At 40.9% G+C, this 22,581-nt stretch overlaps 1 protein-coding gene and 1 long non-coding RNA gene across 19 annotated transcripts in view; one reads left to right on the plus strand and one right to left on the minus strand.

The window, feature by feature from the left end:
* The window catches only part of LOC111254983 (uncharacterized), a 79,976-nt gene that overhangs the window by 40,219 nt on the left and 17,176 nt on the right, over positions 1 to 22,581 (minus strand). The window contains exon 3 of one of the 9 annotated variants that reach the window (XR_015317413.1): positions 6 to 18,174. The exons of the other annotated variants lie outside the window; for them this stretch is intronic. This is a non-coding gene — a long non-coding RNA (uncharacterized LOC111254983). The remainder of the gene's footprint in view (positions 1 to 5; positions 18,175 to 22,581) is intronic. 9 annotated transcript variants of the gene reach the window in all.
* LOC111254985 (uncharacterized) overlaps positions 16,186 to 22,581 on the plus strand; it is a 56,114-nt gene continuing 49,718 nt past the window's right edge. For all 10 annotated transcript variants that reach the window (XR_015317396.1, XM_086975275.1, XM_086975278.1 and 7 more), the window contains exons 1-2: positions 16,186 to 16,329; positions 17,661 to 17,729. The gene's annotated coding sequence lies outside the window, so the exon portion shown is untranslated. The remainder of the gene's footprint in view (positions 16,330 to 17,660; positions 17,730 to 22,581) is intronic.

Consider the following 22,581-nt stretch of genomic DNA (forward strand, 5'->3'; position numbering starts at 1 on the left):
CTTACCCGACGGGACGTCCTCATCCCGCGGCTGGTGTTTCCTAGCGCTTAATGGGTTTTACTTCATATCGCGATGTCCAGAATTCCTCGTGATCTCTTCCTGTGTCGGGTAGGACTCCGTTGTTTCCGAAACGGATTGCAGAACTTCCGGTTCCCGCCGCCATCGGGGCGCCTCGCACGAGCCCTTGGCAACAGGCCCACGTAACTAGATTTTTCGTCCTCTCGAGGCACGACCTGTTGTCATGGCAATACTCGTTTTGACCGCGATAATGCGCTATGCCCAATAAGATCCCGCGATCCTCAGATCCTTATCAAACTAGATAAATAGGGGGGCACGTACCTTACCGGCTTTTTCACACAAGCCGGCACAAATCGTATCCGCATGTGTACTCATTTGCTGTAGTCCATTTCCTCTTTCGCAGAGTAGCACGTCGTCAGTGGGTATAAAATTTTGTCTACATCTGGGTGACGTCGACTGGGTGATGGCAGGTTAGAAACACCGCAGCCTTTATTAAATCAAAACCGGATTCTGGCGGATCTGGTTGTGTTTTCTTCAGACGTACCTAGGGTGCTCTCGTTGAGAACAAATTCATGCAATTTTAGTTCTTCCTGCCACGCCCGTGTTACCGTCGCTCACCGAGAACTGTCTGGTTGATACGCCATGATCTGTTTACTGAAGGTGATATTTTTGGTGGCGAGCAGATGGCTTGGCGAATCCGAGTTGCCGTACACATGTATTCATTCACTAAATCATATTGTAATGCTTGTATCACTACATGCTATATATATATATATATCTTTTCATCATATATTTGTGTACAATTCAAGTTTGTTCGTTGTTTATTCCCCTTCTATATATGTGTCATAAAGAACCTTATCTCTAGGCAATCTTTGTAGTAGCAGCTTCCCTCCCAGTGCACGGATTGAGGTATACCCCATGTTTATTTGTGTCAGTTTTTCACATATTACCGACGATTATTTACGAAAATCGGCCGTGTAACTTTCCAAAGTTGTTAAACAAAATAGACAACGCCTTTTCAGGTAGCTGTGTAGTATACGCAGAGAGCACCGAAGACACAGCCCTTTACACCCTAGTGGCATGACCGACGCTTGATCACGTGAAAGAGCGTTTCGAAAATGCACGCGTGCTGCATTCCCTTGGTGAAAATGAAAGGGTTTATGTCTTGCATGACTCGCTCGCGCCAGCGTTCAACTTAGAGGGATGTCCTGGCTAATGAAATCTTGAGGGAAAAGGATTTCCTGGCCAAGATGTGTCTAAGCAGAACGGACGGCTCAAAAAATGCTCTGGCCTCAGGCTTAGAGGACCCATGGGAGATATGCCCTAGTGCTGATAATTAGCTTGTATAGTGAAGTGTGAAACCTGACCAGAACGACTTCGGCTTGATGATCCAGTGGTGCTAACCTTCCCTTCTTATTAGACTATAGAGATGTGACAGGAAAATCTGGATTGATTCGAAGTGCAGCAGAAAAAAAACTAAAAATTTGTGGGTACTGGTCAGGGCGGAAACAAGCCCAAGGCTGAACCTCACATTCGGCCGACATAAAATAAATTTAGTTGCGATAGCGTCGCACTGCTTAAACCTTATTATAAAAAAAAAATAAGGAACACGAATCCAAGATTATTTAATGATGAACATTAACATTCTAATTAAACAACTATAGCAACAATAATAACTACGCCAACATAGCAGGGCGGTGGTCCCCTATCAACAAGTGCACACATATACAAACTTACATAGTAAACAGGAAAACAAATAAAAAGGACGTGAAGAGGCGAATAGATGATTCCAAAAAGCCGAGACAGATACACAGCAAGCAGAATTAATAGATAAGCAGGCTGGCAGACAAAGTGCTAGCAAACTACTGAATCATAATGAGAAAATCCGTCGTTAGTGAATACAATAGATCGATCAATGTATGCCACTAGGATGATACAGTCATCGGAGTAGTGGCAGTGCCGGAATGACTATCAGAGAAAGTGGAACTCTCGTTGATAACGCACGCAAACCGCACCGATGCCGCGGCCTGGGATGCCCTGCAAGGCCACACATGAACACATAAATACATACACGCATAGACACTAAGGGTGAAGTATTTACATGACAGTGAGCCACCGGCAGCAGGCGGCTGCAGGCAAAGTATCAGGCTAGTAGGGAGTGCGATCCCTCTTCGCTTCTTTAGACAGCAAGACCTAAACCGGCCGTTCTGATCATACATATTCATGAGACACAGTAACGGCGCGCAAATAGTATCGCTAGTTATCCCAAAACCCATGCAAATACTCAGGCCGCAAATGGTCCAGCAGAATCGGGCTGACCACCTGCACCAACAGCAATCTCACCGACAAGTGACCACGGTCAACCTACAATCGACATCCGGGCAGCTGTTATAACGCTATGTAGCAAATGTACATCAGTTTGTGAAGCTTGGCTTCCACTAGTGGTTACCCCGTACCCCTTCGCACAGAACACTGTTGGCTGCCTGGCAAAGTGCTTTACTGAATGCTGCCGCTACTACTGCTGGGTACTACTAGTAATACTCGTAAATAGCTATTTCATGCAGCTAAACGGTTGATATCTCTACAGAGCCTGATTATCATTCAGCCATGTTCCTTCGATGCGGAGTTTTTACCACGAATCGAAATTACGGCCCGCCTAAGCAGAAGATACCGCTTGAGATACATTGATTGGGTACAGCACGCGTCGAATCCTTCTCGGAAGAGAAAAAAGGTAAGTATATTAGGTATTGGTTAGTCGTTACATAAAAATAATGAGACGATTTAGTTTAGACGTTACAGGAAAGCATAGATCCAATGGATTTAGAGAACGTTGTATTTTCTATCAGATTTCATTTAAATTTAAAGATTGAAATAATAATAATAACACATATATGTAGGCACAGAGTTTTCTCTACGTGTGTTCTTAGTGTAAGGAATGAATTGGTAATTTGTCTTTGCTACGGGTGGCCCGCTGCTCGAGATGATAGGGGGTGATATATCCTTAATGAGAGCGACTAGATGAAATTCCGATTCAAAACTACTGTTAAATGCAATAGGAGAAAAATGCACAGCCATAGTGTTTCGCATTTTCCTAAATATTTCCACTTAGACACACTAGACAAAGGCTTGTATCTCTACTAAGCTATCCTTCCATATGTCACGAAAACCTACTTTTCCATTAGCTAATTTAATAGAGCATATTTTCATGTTCATCAGTTCTTCTGACCAAGAATGAATGGCTCTCAAGGAAGCCTCAGCGTAGCAATATATAAATTGTCTTCTACACGCAAACGAAACTATGTTTTCTAAAGACAAGCTATGGAGCGTATGTGCCTGCTTTCTAAATAAAGCTCCTTTTTTCAACTAGATGGCGGTACAATTTTTGCATAAACAATACGACGTCTTGCTATATCACATTTTTAATGAATTGCTAACAGGGTTTGCCACTGTTCCAGGTTATCAGATGTGGCATTTCTCTACGACGTCAACGCCCACAGGTACGATTAACTGCTATTTACAGATTGTCGGATAAAGTCAGGGTACGGTATCGTCTAGCTCAACGTTAAAAATTTAGGAAAATCGCGTAAATTCATAGCAAGATTATGCATTTCGTACCCTACGATCCAGCGATTCATCCTTCATGTACACGTTTCTTTTTAGTGCCTGTTCTTCTGTCTGACAGTCCAACTTGTTTTCGATCTCTTTTAGGTGTTCCTTAAGAGGATTCTTCATAGGTCTATAGAGATAAAATGTATGAACGGTCCGACCAGTAGCAAAGACGATGGACATAGTCATAATACCTTCCCCTGCTCGGTCCTTCCAGACTGTCCCCGTGATAGCATAGCGAACGACATATTTCTCCACTGAACTTAAAAACACGTTATAGTCTAGACTTGGACCTGAGTATAGACAGATTTCGCTTCGTGTTGGGAGCCAGCCATCTGATAGAATACCTGACGGCGATATCGGACGTAACATAGATATTATTCAAAGTAAATTTCCATGCCTTGATAGATCTTTGAAGTGATGCTAAACAGCGGTACCAAGTCCTAGGTTTATAAGCGAAACATTTAAAGTTAATTATGGGGAAACTTTAGGTAGATCACATAAGCTTAGATGATAATACTCTTAGTAAGAATACGAAAACATTTTTTTCGAAACAAAGTGATGAAACTACAAAAAGTAGGCTTAGATATCATTTTTTCAGCTCCCATCGACAAGACTACAAAACGCGATTCATGTTTCTCTACCCACACAGAGCATCTTGGGTCAAAAACATTACTGTGTTTAGCGAGGGATCTCAGTTTGGTATCAATCGATCGTTGTGGACTAGCAGGCCAAGCGCATTGTTTCTACGCGTAAAATTGACATTTCGAATGACAGTGGAAAATGACATAATATAACGTTATCTACCATGCGTATTTTCCTTACTTATCTATAACTCCCGCATGCGCTACAATGGAGTCCGTTGTCGAAGTTTCCTTTAGTCTTTTTTTTAAGTGTTTTAGAAGCAAAGCAGGTTATTACGAAAATCGATCCGTTCTCGGCAGATTCAAAACATACAGCTGATACTTTTTGTGAGCTAAAATGGCTAGAAATGACGTCAACCTAAAGGAAGTCTATACTTTAGTTAATATACACGGCAAAGAAGTCAATTTCGAGTTCTAAGCTGCAGAAATGTATTAAAATAAATCCAGCCAAGGTCCAAGCTCAGTCTATCGTTGCTTGCACGACTGTTGGCATCTGTCTCTTTGTCCTTCGGTCGAGCTTGTGTCCGATAAACGGACATCTACTTTATGTTTGCTGTGGAACGGCGATTCGATCGACGTATTCGGCCGAGATGTACCACGCCCGAAACCCATTCGACTATTCTACTACATATGCATCAAATCATATATGCCTATGCATAGATCGTATGGGTAGATTATGTGGCAGACATGGGGCGAAGACTCGTATCACTTTCACTAAACTTGTTAAAGTAGGGAATTCGATGGCTTGCTTTTTACAAAGAGCAAGCAAGACCAGAGGCTATATGCAGTAGATCACGCTATTGGGTCTACGAGGCGCTAAGTTAGGGATTTTTTTTTGTTTAATTATAATTATGAGATATCACAACGAATATACGGAATATTTTCCGACCACCGCCAAGATATTCTCTAAGGCGCTGATGATGTTATAATTATTTATGGCCAAGCTAATAATGTAAGCTTGTCTTTGGGTCTGTTATGATCAGTACCAAGTTATTCAATTAGTAAAAGCAAGGACAGTATACACCGCATTGCAGAGATACATATAATATAATTACTAAACGTCCAAACAAAAACTGTATACAAACGTTTTACACAATGTTTAGGATTAAAGAAGAATTATACGTGTGAAAAATAGTTCCTTTTACGTCAGTGAACTTTTCGTCAGCGAGGAAATTTCCTGTATGGTCTTAATAATAGAACATTGACTCATAAGTTAAATCATATCTGTCCTGTTGGACCCTCCCTAAGAGCTAAAGGAATTAATAATAATAATATACACAAAATACTTAAGATCCAGTAGCTTGCGAACAGTTTCACCTGCTTTTCGACAGTAGAACCCCTGAGCGATGTGTATTTAAGGACTAAAAGCTCTGGCAAAACAAAGTAGAAAAGCAAATGTTTGCTCTTCATTTTAACTTTGGCTTGTTTTTTTTATATATTGTTCCTTGGACCAGTGCTTTAAAGAAAAACGTTCTAAACTTTTAGGACTATTCTATCTGTAGTTGCTATTCAAAGTCGGTCAAGCGTTGTTGGCTTCCAGCTTCCCCTGGCGGCTCCGAGACACATCAAGTAGGTGCACAGCTTTATCAGTTTTTCTAGACTTCAAAGAAGGCGGCTCCTTCAGCATAGTTCGAAGCTCACCGGAGAACACCCCTTAACTCACTAAACTTCATTTTCTTTATGGCTAGTTTTATTCGCGACAATGTGGATGTTCTCCGAAGCGCTGCTCCCAAGGTTACCTGTTTCTAGAGAAATCAAGAAGTTTTAACATTTAAACGACGCAACCCAGTGCTTAATCTACCATTATCACATTTCCGGTTGACACATCCGTACGTCGTATCCGTTTGGTCGATTGAGCTCGTTTCTGCTACCTAACCCGAACTACATGCGAAAAACTTATTATTATTATATACGCAGTTTTCTAGCCTATATAATTCTGTACTAAACCACGAAAATTACGATCTGTTTAAATACACATAGACAGCTGCTAACAGATTTTTAAAAATTTTCTGGATAGACCCGCTTATTTTGTCCCACGCTTGTTTTGCTGCTTATCTTTGCTGCCGATTTGTTGATTTACAGTTTACACATTCTACTTGTTGAAGGTTGCCTGTTCCACCTGGCTCGTTAACCTTTCGCAGATTTTTAGCCATACTGTTTTCATATGAATAAATTTATTACATCCTGCGATTTTAATGAGGTACGTTATCTCTGTAAAGCTAAGGAAGCGTTAGGCCTTCAAAAACCTGACGTTTCGCTGGGATCGGATTCGCCCTTTACCACTTAGTACAGCGTGTAGGACAGAAGACCCTCACTAAGACCCCGTGTTTTCTGCTGAGACAATATTCGAACAACTACTGCATGCAGCCCCCTTTGCAGCTTCGGGAGTACCACAGTTTTTTAGTGATCGCCATATTATTACTAGAGCGTACGATTATCTAATACACTTCTTTTTACGCTAAACATATCCAAATGTTAACGATGTTACTTGCTCTAACTGTTTAGTCAAATCAATTGTTTATTGCAATAACAGATTCGTATTTACTTACCTATGCGGCCATTCTCCAAACTTCTACGTTTATGTTGTCTCCCTCGTCCAACCAACTGATCTGATCTTTAGAAACTCTGCATATCATTTTTAGCGTATGCGAACGATAGTAACAGTGTGCTCAATTCATCTCGTCGCTATAGCCGCTGCAACTAAGACAAGGCGGCGTTCGCGGACGGGCTGGGCAGTCTACTTGTAGAAGTGGCGTTTTACAGCCAGTAGAATCGTCCGCTTTTGTGGACGTAGCCAACACGTATTTATACTAGCGTAGTTTTCCTTTTTTTTTTTTTGCTGCATGAAGACCTTGTGCTCCCGACTACCTGTCCGCGCGGTCCGGCTCTATACTAGAATACTGTATAAACTTTAACTAACCCAAACAGGATGTAAGTGGCCCGGTACGCTTTTGGCTATCTTCCTTCTACATTTCGTTGTTGTGATCGGTAGCGGGGTCGGTCGCTTCTTAGTCGACATCGTGGAATATGACTGCAAGCGAGGAATGCTTTCTGACCTAGAACCAGCTTATTTTTCATTTCGTGTATCCCTTGCATGCCGCATCACATCATGACCTTCAAGTTTAGACCGGTGGTGGAACCAAGGTCAATATAGGCTTTTCCGCCTTCTGCTTCCCGTTGAGCATTGAAGCCACTGCCCACAATAGGCAGGACCCTGGGAGTCCTTTGGGATTAGTTGAGATGAAGATTAGAACAACGCAAGCAAACCGCCAGCAGGGTACCAAATACTGGTAGACAGTTGGGCTGCTAGACAAGTAGGCACAATGTCAGGAACAACAATACCTGTGCGCCGAACGAAAAAAGTCGACTGGTAAGAAATCGGTAAGTTGACCAGGCAGCATCTATTCTCAAGAAAGAGAAAAACGCTGAACCAAGATGTTAACCAGTGTGCCCCACTAGACTAATTTACCTCTCTAGATCGACCGTACAGCACAAGGCGACCACGTACGTAGGGTAGTTGGTAAGTTAGGTAGCTATAGGTAGACCATTACCGTTGTTCGCTCACATAGGCTAGTACTGATGCTGTTGTCAGGTGCCGACCACGCGCGCACGTATACTGTCTCACATGGTTTACGGTCTTAATTTTCAAGCCGATAGCGGTTCCGATAGCGATAATGCTTTGGCTTGCTATATGGGACTAATAGTAGTGTTTTTCGTTTTTTTTTATAAGTGGTAGCCAGCTATGTTTACTTGAGCTAAACTGAATCGTTGACTGTCCTTCAAAGCGGTTGGTATTATTATTGGGAATGCCAAACAGCATACCTTTTGTTACACATAGCAAAAAAATCAATCTTATAAGATTTCTAGTACAGAAGATATGGCAATTTGTTTCAGGTTGACTTCCTGTAATTCATTGTTTGATCCAGGAATCCAGATATTCGATCGGTTACTCGGATAAGATTTACTTAGAATGATCACATTCGGCTTAACTATAGTATTGATCTGCAAACCCTGACGAAACTCTAAAGAAAGTAAATACTGCAAAATTAGGTGTGAACGTACACCACTATATTTTTCGCGGGTGACCTATAAGGTCGGTCCCATCAAGTTATATGCCTTACAATAATCACCGTGTTAATCACAGAAAAACTTCTGAAATTGTCAACCGAGTAAATGCGTTATGTCTACCATTTTGGGTAACTCTTCAAACCTTGACCTCCTTACGGTGAGCTAAATTAGCCATACATTTTCTTACATTCCCTTCCTAGAGTAAGAGGCGTACATACACACACATGTATTCAGACACCTCGAATCTAATATTTGAAACCTTTACACGTGAATTTTGATTCAGCCGCAGTCCTTTTCCTAGCATCGACACTGTACTGGATAAAAGCCCTCCCAGTAAACAATTGCCCTTCGTCTCTCGTTAGATTCACAAGTGCGTTTCTGATTACCACAAGCAGAGTATAGTCATATTTCGCCACCGACTAAAGGTTCTATTGAAGCCCCCCAATAATTTCGGTTCTGTAGAGCCATTCGGCTTCTCAATTTTCGACGCCCCGTCCCTCTGGCACCTTTTCCGTAAAGGCTCCCCTGTTCTACCAACACCTTGCTCGCATTAGGTCAAGCTGGGTTCAATTTCGATTATTGTTATTTTTATTATTCTAGTATCGTTACATAAGCCGAGTCGTGATGGGGGCGCGGCGATGTAGTGAGTCGCCACGTCGGTCCTTAGCTCCCTGCTAGGTAAAGCCTACGTTCAAACAAGATTCCGGAAACTTTTCGCTGTTTGCAATGCTTGCCAGGTCTGCCGTCACTAGTCTCTTGTGAATGTTCCCGAATTCGATGGCTGATCCTGGTGGTAATCCGCCAAAGTCATTTTGTCGACTTTGACTTGTGCTAGCACCCTCTGCAACATCACGCTTCTGCACTTCGCTTTTGTGACAGAGGGCGCAGGATGCAGCCGACCGCAACAGCCACAGTTGGAATCGGAAATACAGAGTGGTTATAGCAAAGGTGGACGGGGTTTTGGGGGTCTTCGTGGTGATAAACTGGTATTTGCATTAGTTGTTCGTTGCTATATTGCAATGACCGCATAATGCAACAGTAGAGTTGGTGTGGTGTAGTGCCGCTGCTTTGGTACTGCAATCGGGACGAAAAAAGACGATACCAGGGCACTGGGATAAGAACACGTCCGGATCATAAGTTACTGCTGGAACGGCGTTCGACAATTACTGTAGATATGCGTGTCATATCTATGTCTGGCAGTCCACACCTGGTATTAGACAATCCGGCTTATTTTAATGTTGCTGTTATTGTTGTCACAGTTGGTTTTTACGCCCGCGTTGTGATATATACTGGCACAATCTTCCACTTAATCTCTGGTGAATTTCCGGGAGACAGAAAGTCCTGCGTCTCAATGCGTAGTCGCCAACTGGATGGAAAGGGGAAAGCAGCCAAACGATGAAATGAGAGCATTGCTCGGCTGGCATATAATTGAAACATTTGAAACGGATCAATTTATTCTCACGAGGAATACCAGCGACCACGAACGAGATTAGAAAGACGGAATTAATCAAAATCAACTCGGCCTGTGAGCCTTTGGCCTGCTGGTCAGTCACCCTTGTGGCCTCTGCCACCGAACCAACAAAGTTTGTCAGCGGTCGACAGAACTTGGAACGACAGCAGTCTAAACGGTAGAATAGTTAAACGTCGTTTTATAAACGTGTCATACAGTCATGTTCGATGTCATGGTTCTATGGTGTGAAAATTCAACGTGATCTAATATATGTCGTATAACGACGTGACGCCACATGTTTCATTCAAATTAATAACGTATAAGAACAAAATAAAATATAAAGACTATGTTTTTGGAAGCGAGTAGGTTTAAGGCTACGTATGTGCTAATAATATTAATTATAACAGTTATCATTATCATTATGGAACTGTCGGCTACGTGCGAGTAAATTGCTTGATAAAAGCTGGCTTACTAGTTGTATCATAATTGTCACAATACGAAGACGTAGGGCAACTAATTTAGATAAGCAGTGCATTTATCTATGCAGGTACGCCGAGGCCATGCACACTTTTTGTGCAGGAGACAATTTGGGGTGTACTAAAGCTGTGCATTTTTGAAAAAGCCTCCACATATAATATTAGATAAGCCCTATCAGCACATTACCACTGTCGGGAAAGCAAAAACCAGAAGGCGCGTGAAACATCACTAAGTTTCGTAAATATTCATGAGAAACTGTCTTTTTGGATATTACCAGCTATTAGGTAACTAGACCGTATGAGGATATTGATATGTAATCCAGTCTCAATTCAACTTTTCTATACGGGAATAAACATTTATGTTATTAAAGGGTGATTTCAAATGTTCGGTTAGTATTGGCTTAAACCGCCAGAACTCGAGCTATCACCCCACTTCTATGATTATTGTAAGGTATATTAAAAAAGTCATCAAATCAATTGGCTTTCTGCGAAGTCTAATGCATCTACGGACTAGCGATACGTTATACGGTGCAAAAAAACGTATTTATATCTAAGCTTTCTACGTGTTTTCTATGCCGCTTCCTTATATGAAAGTATATCACGCCATGTCTAATTGATCTTTCTCAAGCTCATTTATCTAAATAAGTGTTATAGAATTCTGATGAGTACCGTACGTTTCTCGGAAATGTGTGCTCAAATAAATACGGAATGAACGCTAGCAGTATTATGAGCTATAATATCATTATATGTAAATCTAATAATATATATATACAGTGGCAATCTTCTTGCCTGCCAATTTTAGAATAGTAGTTTAGGTTTAAGGCCGAAAACAGGCACGCGATTCATTTCGTGATCGAATCAACCGCTTGAAACAAAGCTTAATTAAGATCATTTGATTAAATCGTACAATTTGAAACATTTATCTAAGACTGCGTATCTGGAAATATATATAGGTTTAGGGTTATAGGGCTGGCCAAGGTGGAATTTTCAAAATCTTATTACAGTCGAAGTATAACTAATAACCGATAGTTTATTTATGTACCATTTCTATATCACTTGGAGATCGATATGTGTTTTCTTTACGGATTACGTATCTTATGTGTTTGATCACGGCCATTTAATCTTTCTGCCGATTTCAAGGTTGAAGCCTGTAGCTTAAAAAGCTTATCGAGGCCATTGCGCGAGCGTATTTCAAACTAATATATCGAGTATCAATTATGTGCTAAGTTGACCGTAGTACTAGAGATTTACCGTGGACGGTACATAACCTGGTGGATGCACGAACGTCTGGTTTTTTTGGCACAAAAATTAAACGAGACCTCCCTGAACCTTAATTACAGTTTCCGAGATCCTCAGCCGATATCGTCCATAGATGTAGCCAGGGCAAGGATAAGTAACGTTAACTCTTTATAAACAAACCGGATTCTGAACGTATAGAATTTTCGATTATTTCGATCATTTTCTTAGTCGCGATGATGCTACGGAGTCCTTGTTATACTTCTCACTTAGTAGCTCATAACGCTGCTGTAATACTCCTTTGTAACAAAAGACATGTAATCTTGATTTGTAATTAGACCGTTCCGTTAACTAAAGCAAGACCTGACTTTATTTTTGATATTTCTTTGTCATTTTCGGGTTTCGCAATATTAAACCCATAAAGCAAATCAACGAATTACAAAAAAACATGCCACATGTTCATCGACTCACTGATCTCATATCAGAGTCACATGTTGCATAATCCTGTACCGTATTTGCTGTCTCTACATATGTATGAAAGCCATACCATGAATTGCAGATGTGTATCTGTAATCAAAATGTTCCATTCAATCCATTTGACTTGAATCACAGTCACACCCTATACTAGACCCAGCAGCATTTCTATTTTATACGCGTTACAGGCTGCCCAGCCAGCGTACCCCAAAAAGCACTACTACTGCATTGCTTAGTCGGATCGATTCCCAATGCTCAATAGTCGGTTGGTCTCGCTCGATTATAGTCAGAGTGAGCCTTTTTCCTGCTGAGAGTAGTCAAGACTAGCTTGACAAACCGAGACAAACCTAGAGCTGGTGTGGCCGTGGAACAGGGTAAGTTTGTAGTAGGGTTAAATAGATCCCAAAGTCGTAAGCTATGAGGCACTCCAGGCCGGCACGTCCGCCAAGGCCCAAAAAAACCTCAGATAGCCTATCTAATGGGTGAATAAATGTCTATTGTTTTTCTTGTTATTAGAAAAGGAGGTGACAAAATTACCTTAATAGCCTAACTATATTGCTTGTTGTATCCGTTCATCTTTCGTCCATTGTTTTCGTACGGCTCTACAACCGCCAGCAATAATTAAGACCTGTTCCACACCAGTAAAACACAAACAAACACTTAGATCAAAAAGTAAAACTTAAAAGGCACAAAGAATAGATATCCATATCCTTGCCATAGTTTGACTATTATTACTGAGTAGAACAATATGGGCTATCATCGACTTCAAGCTAAATTCAAGGTTTTTCTCGTCAATGAACAATAATATTATCAACATAAATAAAAGGCACCTGTCTGATATCCCAAGCTTGTATTGAGAAATAGAGGGTCTCACACTATGGCCTGAGTGTTCCTATAGAACACTTCATTCCGCGTAGCTAAAAGCTAATCGACTAAGTGGATAGTTTTTAAGTTGGGTTTATATGATGAAATCCAAAATGGCAGCCGCTTTTATTTGCAGTTAGCCACATGTGACATCGATGAGAAACTATCGGTTTATAAACGAAACACTCTTCCTTCGCGTCAATTCAGGCATACGCGTATGCATACACCCTCGTGCTATATATGACGAACTTGAACAGATGATTTATAATAGAAAATAAGGCAGTAAAAGTAGCAGCACTCGGTGGCTGGTCGAGGAATGGGCAGACGTTTTTTTTATTGATCCAGCAGCGAGGGAGATTTCCTATATTTCTTGCTCTTTTAGTTGTACGAGTCGCAGTTTCAGAAGCATTTTTCTTTTGGGATTTAAGAAAAACAATAAAGTGTGTTCTATGGAACCTTAAAACTGTTTCTACATATGTATCGTCATAAAAATGCTTCCATGGTTGCAAACCGTTATATGTCATCGTTATCAACAATTATTCATTACCAGACTTAAGCATTTCCGATCTGTATACATGCATATTAGAAATTTAATTACATGATAATTAATAATAAGTATCCACGGATGATCTGCTTTTTGAAAACGTATTCATAATGGATTCTTCTAGGTCCCATTTTATTTCTGCTATATATGTACCCTCTTTTCCTACATTCAGCCAACCAAAGGCCTTGCATATCAAATCGGAAAGTGGTAACCCTTAATTAGGCCCTGGCCCTTGGTAACGACCACCTCTTTATTATAGACACCCCTGTCGATCACTTTCTAAGACAGCCAATATTTTCAAAGGAATAATGGTTTTTTTTTTGAAAAAGATTTTCGCCCAACGGACTCTACAACTTTGTCCACTGTGAAATATGTAGTTTTTAGCAATTTTACTTTTTTAGCTGGCCTCCATTTGCACGGCAGTTTCTGCCGATCGCCTTCTTCGTAGACATCTCTGTGTCCAGATTTCCATCTATTCCGGCTCAAATCTTTTGGTTTTTTCTCCGAAACTTAAATTTTTGTTTCGAAAATTTATTCTTATCTCTCGCGTTCATTTATTATGCGAGAGTAAGGAATTAAGTTTTCTGTAAGGTAAAATAATTTTAAGTTGTACCAAATGTTGCTCTTCGAGCCATTTCCGAAATTATTCGTGTTTTATCTAGATAACTTATATTTTTGTGAAGGCAGCCTTTACTTGTTAGCTTAACGTTATATTCATCAGAAGTTTTTACGGCACTAAGCGTAATTGCTGTGTTCTGTGTTCGTTTACCCCCGACGTCCTCAGCTTTTGCTCACTCTCCTAGTTTGCGTTCCCCATCACCAATCGTTGCAACAACGTTTAAGCTATAACTTTCTGTATAACATCTCAAAAATGCACTCTCTTTGCCCTACTCCGCCTTAGTAAGTTGATTAGATAAATATGGTCTCACAATATTTTCTCTTTATAATTTGATTGATCGAGTGATTTTTCATGAGGCACCTATATTGTCACTAACCACAGAATGCTAAATATTTTAGGCACAATTGAAATAATTTTATCTTGGTTTCATATTAACAGCAGTTAATCCTTTAAGTTAAGCCTTTCCGAACCTCTTAGTGAGATATGAAACTTTTCGCAGCATATACGCGCCTACCGCATACCTATTTAATAGCTCCCCGTAGCAGCAAATCGATGTTCTCGTGTATTCATGACAGCATATCTCGACCGGGGAAAGAGCTAGTCAAAAAACCTTGAACCCTACCGAAATACTGGTAACTGGTAAAGACGAAGAACGTGTTCATCGTTAAGTTGATTCATCGGCCTGTCTTTGTCGTATGTGCGGCTGTACTCTTGATGGCAGCCCCGCGTTCATGTCCTCTACGTTGGTGGGCGTTCTTGTTTGGAGCTCTTACAAAACGGCGTCGTAAGTGAGCATCTCTCTTTGTACATCGCTGCGACGTATTTACACTCAGCCTTCGTCAGTGAAATCTCAACGCCGTTGACGACGCTAGTGACAGCTGAGGGGCAGGCCTATTTCACTAACTAAATGCGACAATTATCGGATGTCGCAAATTTACATATTAATAGGTGGCTAAGGGCTAAGCTTTTATATTTTCTGCTTTTGGAGTCTGTCGCTTTCGTGTCTAGGCCCCTCCTGACCCGCCCGTTTACGGAAAACCGTAAAGTGACTCAATTTTGTGCTATATACAATGCAATAGGTTGGGTTTATCGCGTTGACGGCCATAGCGGCGCTTTGTGCGCCATGTCTAGGCATGTAGTGACGGCCGATATTGCTTTCATGTTTTGTTTGTACGCGATTTCATTGGTTAGCTTTCGCCTCTGTTGGGCAATGCAAGCCAAATAATCGTTGGCAGACTTCCTATTTTAGTGTTAGTGAGTGCCGACAAAGCGAGTGTTCTGATGGCCTGAATAGACCCGAACTCTAAATGAGGCACCGCGGATCTTATAGGTGCCATTTACTCAGTTATTTCTGTAATAAGCAGAAAAAACAACTGTTGGATATATATGAAATAGAGACAGGTGCTTCGACGAATTTGTTGCATGCGCTAGAAATGTGTTTCGAAACGGTTATGGTTATTTAAGACAATTATCAATCATTGCAATGCAACTTTAATGCAGGACGTAAGCCACGGACTAGTTTCAATATGTTCCTCTATTTAATTGATAGTTAACTTAGCTGTAACTGCACACTGGCTAATATTGGTAGGTGTGAACTTAGTGAAGTGCCACACATCCAAACAGTTCTAGCGGAATTACATTTCGACCTGACAACAGCCTAAAAGTCTTAAAAAACGATTGTTGGGGGTTTATTTAAGCGACCTAATTAGTAGTCAATATGCTCCCCTTTTAAAGGATCGTTGATTTCTGTAGAAAAATCCAAGTGTATCAAAAATGGCATTATTTTAGTAACTTTTGGAACCGTTCGAATTGAAACCCTACTGAGAATCTTTCGGTTTATCTCATAACAAATCTTTCTCGTTTTTTCCATAAGCCATATAAAAACTGACGACAGCGTAGACGGTTCATTTCGGACAAAAGGAAAATTTCTATTACTTTATTAAAAAAAGAGTAGCTTTTTTCTGGTATTAGCAATGGCAGACCAATGTGCGCCTGCTACGACAAACCGTGAGTCAAATTTTGAATATCGCGCGCTATGTATAACATAACTGATTGGTGCGTTATGTGAAGTTGCGGTGCGGACAACGGCATGTAGTTACGTGACGATGCCATATGAGATTATGGCAAAACGGACACGTTGAAAACGGCCGTATTTCCCATAATAATCATCGTGCCCGAAAGAATCGCGACGAAGGAGTCTTTGCACGAGATACAACGAGTGTACGTGAGGCAATATTTGTGTGTGCTGTTCGAAGTGTAACAAAGTGATATATATATATATATAGCCTGTGGGGCTAGCTATCAGGCTGATCTGACAATCGACCCAGCAGGCAAGTTGCGTTATAGGGTATACTCTGTGCCAACATTAGGCTGATCAATAGAACAATTTATGAAATGCGCTAAAAAATTAATCAATAGGACGTTCCTATGTCATCAAGCAATAGAGTTGGGAAAGCAAGTACCAAACAAACAAGCAAAGCAGAAAGGCGGAGAGTTAGGCAATCAGCCCTTTTAACGTACCGCGTTTCTATTGTGCATGCTACTTTTCAATAAGGAGAAACAAACCAGGCCGCCCTCGCGGATGCTTCTTCACTTTCTATAGTTATAAGATAGGCGGCCTCACATCGTGCCTAGTCATTGCTTTACGTGGCCAACGGCTAAATTTCGTAGCAGCCCAGTTTGGCCTGCTGAGTCGGAGTCAACGTACGTACCGGTGAAGAAATCCGTCAGCGGACCGGACAGACTGTCTTCTCATTCTGCCTCCCCTCTAATGATTTCAACGCTTACCTGGATCAGCCGAACTCGAGCAGCACTATCGCACTTCTAAATACGCTTATAAAGTTTAGTTGTGATGTAGTCAATTTTATTTCGACAACGACTTTCGTAGGGTAAAATTTCCTAGACAAACGTAATCAGGGATAGGGTAAAAATCATCCTCTGACAGACGAAGCAGACATTTGTGCTCACATACTAATGGCGATAGACTTTACTATGTCAAGTTACACGTACGCCATACCATTAGCCAAGCTCAATCGTGATGCCTACTTGTAGACAAGCTCCTATACGACACTCACGAAACTCTCTATGTACCTAGTCTGCTTGATACTTTCCAACGTACAGTCTCCCTGGGAAGCATAGGCACTAATTCAGTTAAACTTGCAACGTTGCCTAGAAGGCAAAGATGGCCTTCAAGCTTATAGCCGAGGTACATGCAGCCCGAGTTCTGCCCTTTAGCCTACATTTTTAAAGCGATTTATAGAAGAACGTATGCGTCTCACAGGCAACAATGCCTTGAACGACAGAATACCTGTTTGATCACCGTTGTAAAACGTCGACCATAAAAGCGGCCAACGCACCGCGACAGCTCGGCTGCTTGTCTAATTAGCTCCTCCATAGACCCTCATAACTCACTTCTCGAAGCTGATTGCCTCAAGGGAAACAACACCAGGCGCGGTGCCTTTTTTCGCAGTAGTGTGGTAAAATGGGATCTCAATAGAACGCAATATCCTTACACAATATTTCGAAGTGCGCAAACTTATGCCTTGAGAGCCTATAGGTTTAGATAAAGTTTATAATGAGCAAAACCTAAAATGCGCCGTCATTCTCGCGCTTTGTTGGACAACACTGTTTAATGAATGTTTATATACTGGTACATTTCCAGCCCAGTAGAGAGATGCTACCCTACAAGTAATTCCTAAAGAAGAGAATTCGGCTCGACAAGAGTGCCGAGGTAAGTGTCCTTATAAATATACTCAACATTTTCATTGCGATTCTACAGCACAACAGTAGTACCGTTAATAGTAGAGTGGTTAAACTACCGCCCTTCACAGAGATACTTCGTTTGGTTCATGCAATAACCTATTCTCCAGCTAGCTAAAGGGTGTCTTTTCAGGAAGTCGAAGACATCAGTCGAAGTTATCTTCTATGCAGATAACTTAGTGATGTACGGGTTTCAAACACAGCAAGCTCTCTCTTGGTTTCACGCAGCAGCCACAGATTTTAGACTGATGACAAAGCTAACTACAAAAGTGGAACGTAAAGGTTAGAAGAAAGAGCAGGACAGCGATCTTTAACATCTTGTACTTAGCCAATTGTCTTCTTGCCTATGCAAACCGTTCACCGTACTGAGGTAGCTTTTTCCGCCGCAAACAGCAAATGTTCCGCTACGTACATCACTGAAAGGTGCAGAAGATCGAATCACCTCATTACTCGCCTACTTTTAGCCTTGTTTGATTTCAAAATTCCTCTAATCGCAACCTAGTGCAGTAGTTCCTACAGTGAAGAACCTCGAACAATTAGATCGTGTCAAAGCCTCCTTTCTAAAAAAGCACTAATACTATACATAATGAGTTGAAATCGCTTCGTGTATTTCTTAGCAGATTTCTTGCTACTGTTCGAAAATCTATGTCATTGCTTTGGGCTTCCGGCAACGGAAGCATTCAGGACGAACCTGGAGAACTCGAACGAAAATTCATGGAGATTGGTGAGAATTCCTTTGTTTTGGGCGCGATGAAGATGTACGAACCGGCTAAATAACTTACTTTGATGTCAACCCGCTTGATGGACGTTGATTTAAATGGTTTAAGTTGGTTACCCCGATAGCGGGATATTAACTTGTATGTATGACGGTTTCGACCCCCACCACCAGCAAAGATGGAATTTTTATGGCGGTGGGTCCATGTAAGATTGAGTAACAGTTTCTAGCTAAAAATGCACACAAAATATTAAATATGGAATACAGCTCTAGCTGAGGCGTAATCGTTTATCACGCATTAATATGCTGTCCTCATATATACTAGTGTTTGATCAGCTGCCTTACGTTTGATGCGTTATATAGCTGCGGTGCTCAAGGGGCGGTTCGAAAACGAGTTAACCCTTAGTTGCATTATACAGAAGGTCGATCCACGAGCTAATACAAGCCATCTATACAAAATAGCATTTTCAAACAATCTCGTTAACTAGGTTAATGAAGGTCGTGTTCATTTCCAACAGTCCGATTGCAAGCGTATTTTCTCCTAAAATCTTTAAGGTAAAAGAATTCATCAAGAAGCATCGTCTCAACGAAAAAGAAGAGCTGCCACGGTGTTAACGTAACGTAACGTAACGTAATTCAGATAAGCGTATTTCAAGAAAGTTAGTTCGTACAATATCCGTCGTACAATATACATTGACATTCTATTTTCCATAAAGCTTTGCAATAGGCTCTCTTTACTATAACTTGAATTTCCACTACTTCTGACTCGGACAGCATCAGGCAGTAGTCCAGCACAAGCAACATAGTTTGCCATTAACTGGATACCCAAACGCTCACTTAGCACGCGAAGCGATGTTAACCACATGCATACGTGCGTTCCCGTCAGATTACCGAGGCTAACGTATAATAAGTCTGGTTACAATTGTGAAATGCGACAGGCAATTGCCGTACACGCTATGCACGCACACCCGATGCTGAGACAAATGTTATTATACTTGAGATGATAGTCTCGCGTATGCTATCTACATACGACCATCATAGGTGGATCTGAAGATCGAGCATGTTCGTATCAGACTTGAATCGTTCGGGCTCATTATGCCAACAAGCAAATGAACACTTCATGATGAACCGACATGCCTCTGCAAGGCAGTCAATGGCAGAAGCTCATAACAACACACGCAATAGATTCCACAAAACGTTTGCTATACGCTCATGTGCCCAATTCGTTCGCAGAGTTTGTTGACGAGAAACTGGACCTTTGCATGCAAAGGCTAGACCCGTCGGCCCGACAATGGACATCATGGCTACGAACGCTTGGCCCTTCCCCTTTTTCATTAACTGAGCGTTCTGCGAACTTTTCTATAGACAGTTTATAGCCGTAAGGTATATGCGGGTACGTATGTTGCTGTTGGTATTTCGTATTGGCTCGCCTATTTTTCAGCTTGTACCGCACTTCTGATTAAAGCATCCCTTAGCTCTAATTAGCTTGCTGAATAGACAATCTTGTTGCAAATTGCCTGTTACAGTCTACAAATCTACTTTAGCAACTATAAGGTTCTAAACATGAACCTGATGTATTAACATCCTCTACTATTCGGCCGAGATCATGGTAAGTCACCTGATTTAAAGCCGAAGTCCTGGTAATTGTCGAGTAATTCGTACCTGAAACCGTGCTAAGTGTCAGATTTTGTCCAGCCGATCTTAAAGTAATTTTGAAAAAATTGAGTGCCGGAAGCCAAGGTTATGATGATTCTAACAGAATCTTCGGAAGGAATCAAGGGTCGAAGTTGCAGTGTTTCCGTTATGACTGAATTTTCTGATGATTATTCACTACGCACTAGGTAACGGGTTTGTTGCCAGATTACAAATCGGTCGTCGAATTAAAAAACAGAAGTCGACACGATGCTGATCCGGAACGGACCGGACGTTAAGATTATGGGCTGTTTGGGTCTTGGCCTTGTTAGATATGATTGAGCTTATACTGGGGGAAAGCAAGCTGGTTAAAACCAAAAGGAATATATGGACGGCGTTCGCCATGACGGCTCTTTAGAACGTTCGCCGATTCGCAATCTAAGCTGATTTGTTTTAGGGAATGTGCACAAGAAAAAAAAAATATATATATATATATATGTATATATATATATATATATGCTGCTCACGGCGGTAGTGTAAAGGCAATACGGTACGTGGTACGCTTATCAGCGCGCACATATTCACAAAATCTAGCAACATCGAAAAACGAAGAGCTCGACGTCTTTTCGTTAAGACCTTGTTTCGTCATGTCATCACTAATACGGCAGAATGTTTTATGCATCACCTTAGGGGATTTACAGCTCCTGCAACAAACACTGCTGACTATAAGCGGATTTTCATTTTGGTGTATACATTTTCTATTCGAATTAATTTTAGCGGGATTGAACCAAGTCAGTCATCCTCTATTCAAAGTAAACATGTTTATACATGTATATATAGATATATACATGTTCCTATTTAAGTAGGCCAACAATACCTGAATTTTCAGTTTCAAATACGAAGCTGAACCGGCTTAATGTTCTGTAAATATACAGCAGATATTTTAAGGCAGAAAAATGCACGTAATCAATTGCGGGTATTCTGTGAAAAATCAACCAATTCTAGTGGAATTTCATTTAGTTCGTCTGATATAGCGCACCTGGTACATATTGAACTTCTGCTTTTGAGATGGATATTGTTTAAGAAATATTCCACAAAGTGCCTTTTATCAGGCCACATCGTGAAGGCTCTATTTATTGAATAAGTTCATAAATGTATTACATCTAGACTTACAGAAATTAGAAGCATATGTGCGATAGCACAAAGCGTCCTCGTACGTGCAAGGTCATACCTTTTCCTGTATCGCTCATATACTCTCGTCTTTGAGAACATGCGTCCTTCGAAGTCCCGCCACAGCCAAAAGGTACAAACAATCAATACGGGACGTTAAAAATTCGACTTCGTTGACGATCTCAACGATAGCCGGCATTAAGGTTTTACCGTATTTTTCACAAGATCTGTGTAGATTCGTGTTCATTCTAGATAGTAGATTTGAACACTTCAGCGTAGCTTATTGGTGTTCAAAAAAACTATGGACTTTCTATTCATTGTCAGCATCTGCTCTGTTCGTCATTTGCGCTTCTGTTTTCTGCCCGACATAAAAACTGCATAAGAAGTGCATAACTTTTCTACACCAAGAAAAGGTCGCCTGATTATAGGACGAATCTCGACGAGGTGGCTGGCGTAGACGTAATTCGTTGAGTTGACCGTCGGCTCGCTCATTAAGTTTTGTATCATTGAAAATGGTCGAGCTGAGGCAGATAAGGCGATGTAATGTATACTTTTTCAAGTAACTTTTGCTTATTGTAGGTTATAGGAGTATAACAATGATGCGGTAAAGAGTGCTCTGTTTATCTTAAAAACTTGCTAGATTACCATTTACTTTGTGCCGTTTCGAGAGGACCTGATCTATAAGAAGTTGTGACGTCCATTTAATTTCAGTACTGGTAAAATACTGCGACATAAAGGATAGTATATTATAGTTATTATTATCAGTTGTGATGATGATGATGGTAATCATTATTCAAAGTCAAACATATCACAGCTTTTATAGGTATATTTAATCCGTAACATTCAGAATCGTTAACAATGCTATCCATTATGATTGTATGGATCGCAGTTAGCGTAGGTGTATATTACAACCTTCTCTATTTGTAAAGGTTACGTACTATGTATCATTCAAGCAGTGACTCCTGGTGTTTTGTAACCCGAGGCTTGGCCTTCCAAGTTATCGTGCCGGCACAAACGCGTATAATAACTAGTTATTTTGGTTACTGTCAATTCGTTCGTTTGCGGGACCGAAAGGCCAAATAGGTATTAGACATAAGTTGTGGCAGTTACAGCATTAACCCTACCGCTCTTTTTTATTTGATTCGGGCTGAATAATTCTACTATACAAATCGGTTATTAAGAAAAACTTAATTCAAAACGAGGATTTTACATGGAGGGTGTCTTTATTGACAGCTGGTGTGTAATGCAGAGATTTTACCCCAATAAGCTTGTCCAGGTAATACGATCTAACACAAGACATAATAAA

This window comes from Varroa destructor, unplaced genomic scaffold (assembly GCF_002443255.2).
Source record: "Varroa destructor unplaced genomic scaffold, Vdes_3.0 BEIS01000007.1, whole genome shotgun sequence".
Taxonomy (NCBI): Eukaryota; Metazoa; Arthropoda; class Arachnida; order Mesostigmata; family Varroidae; genus Varroa; species Varroa destructor.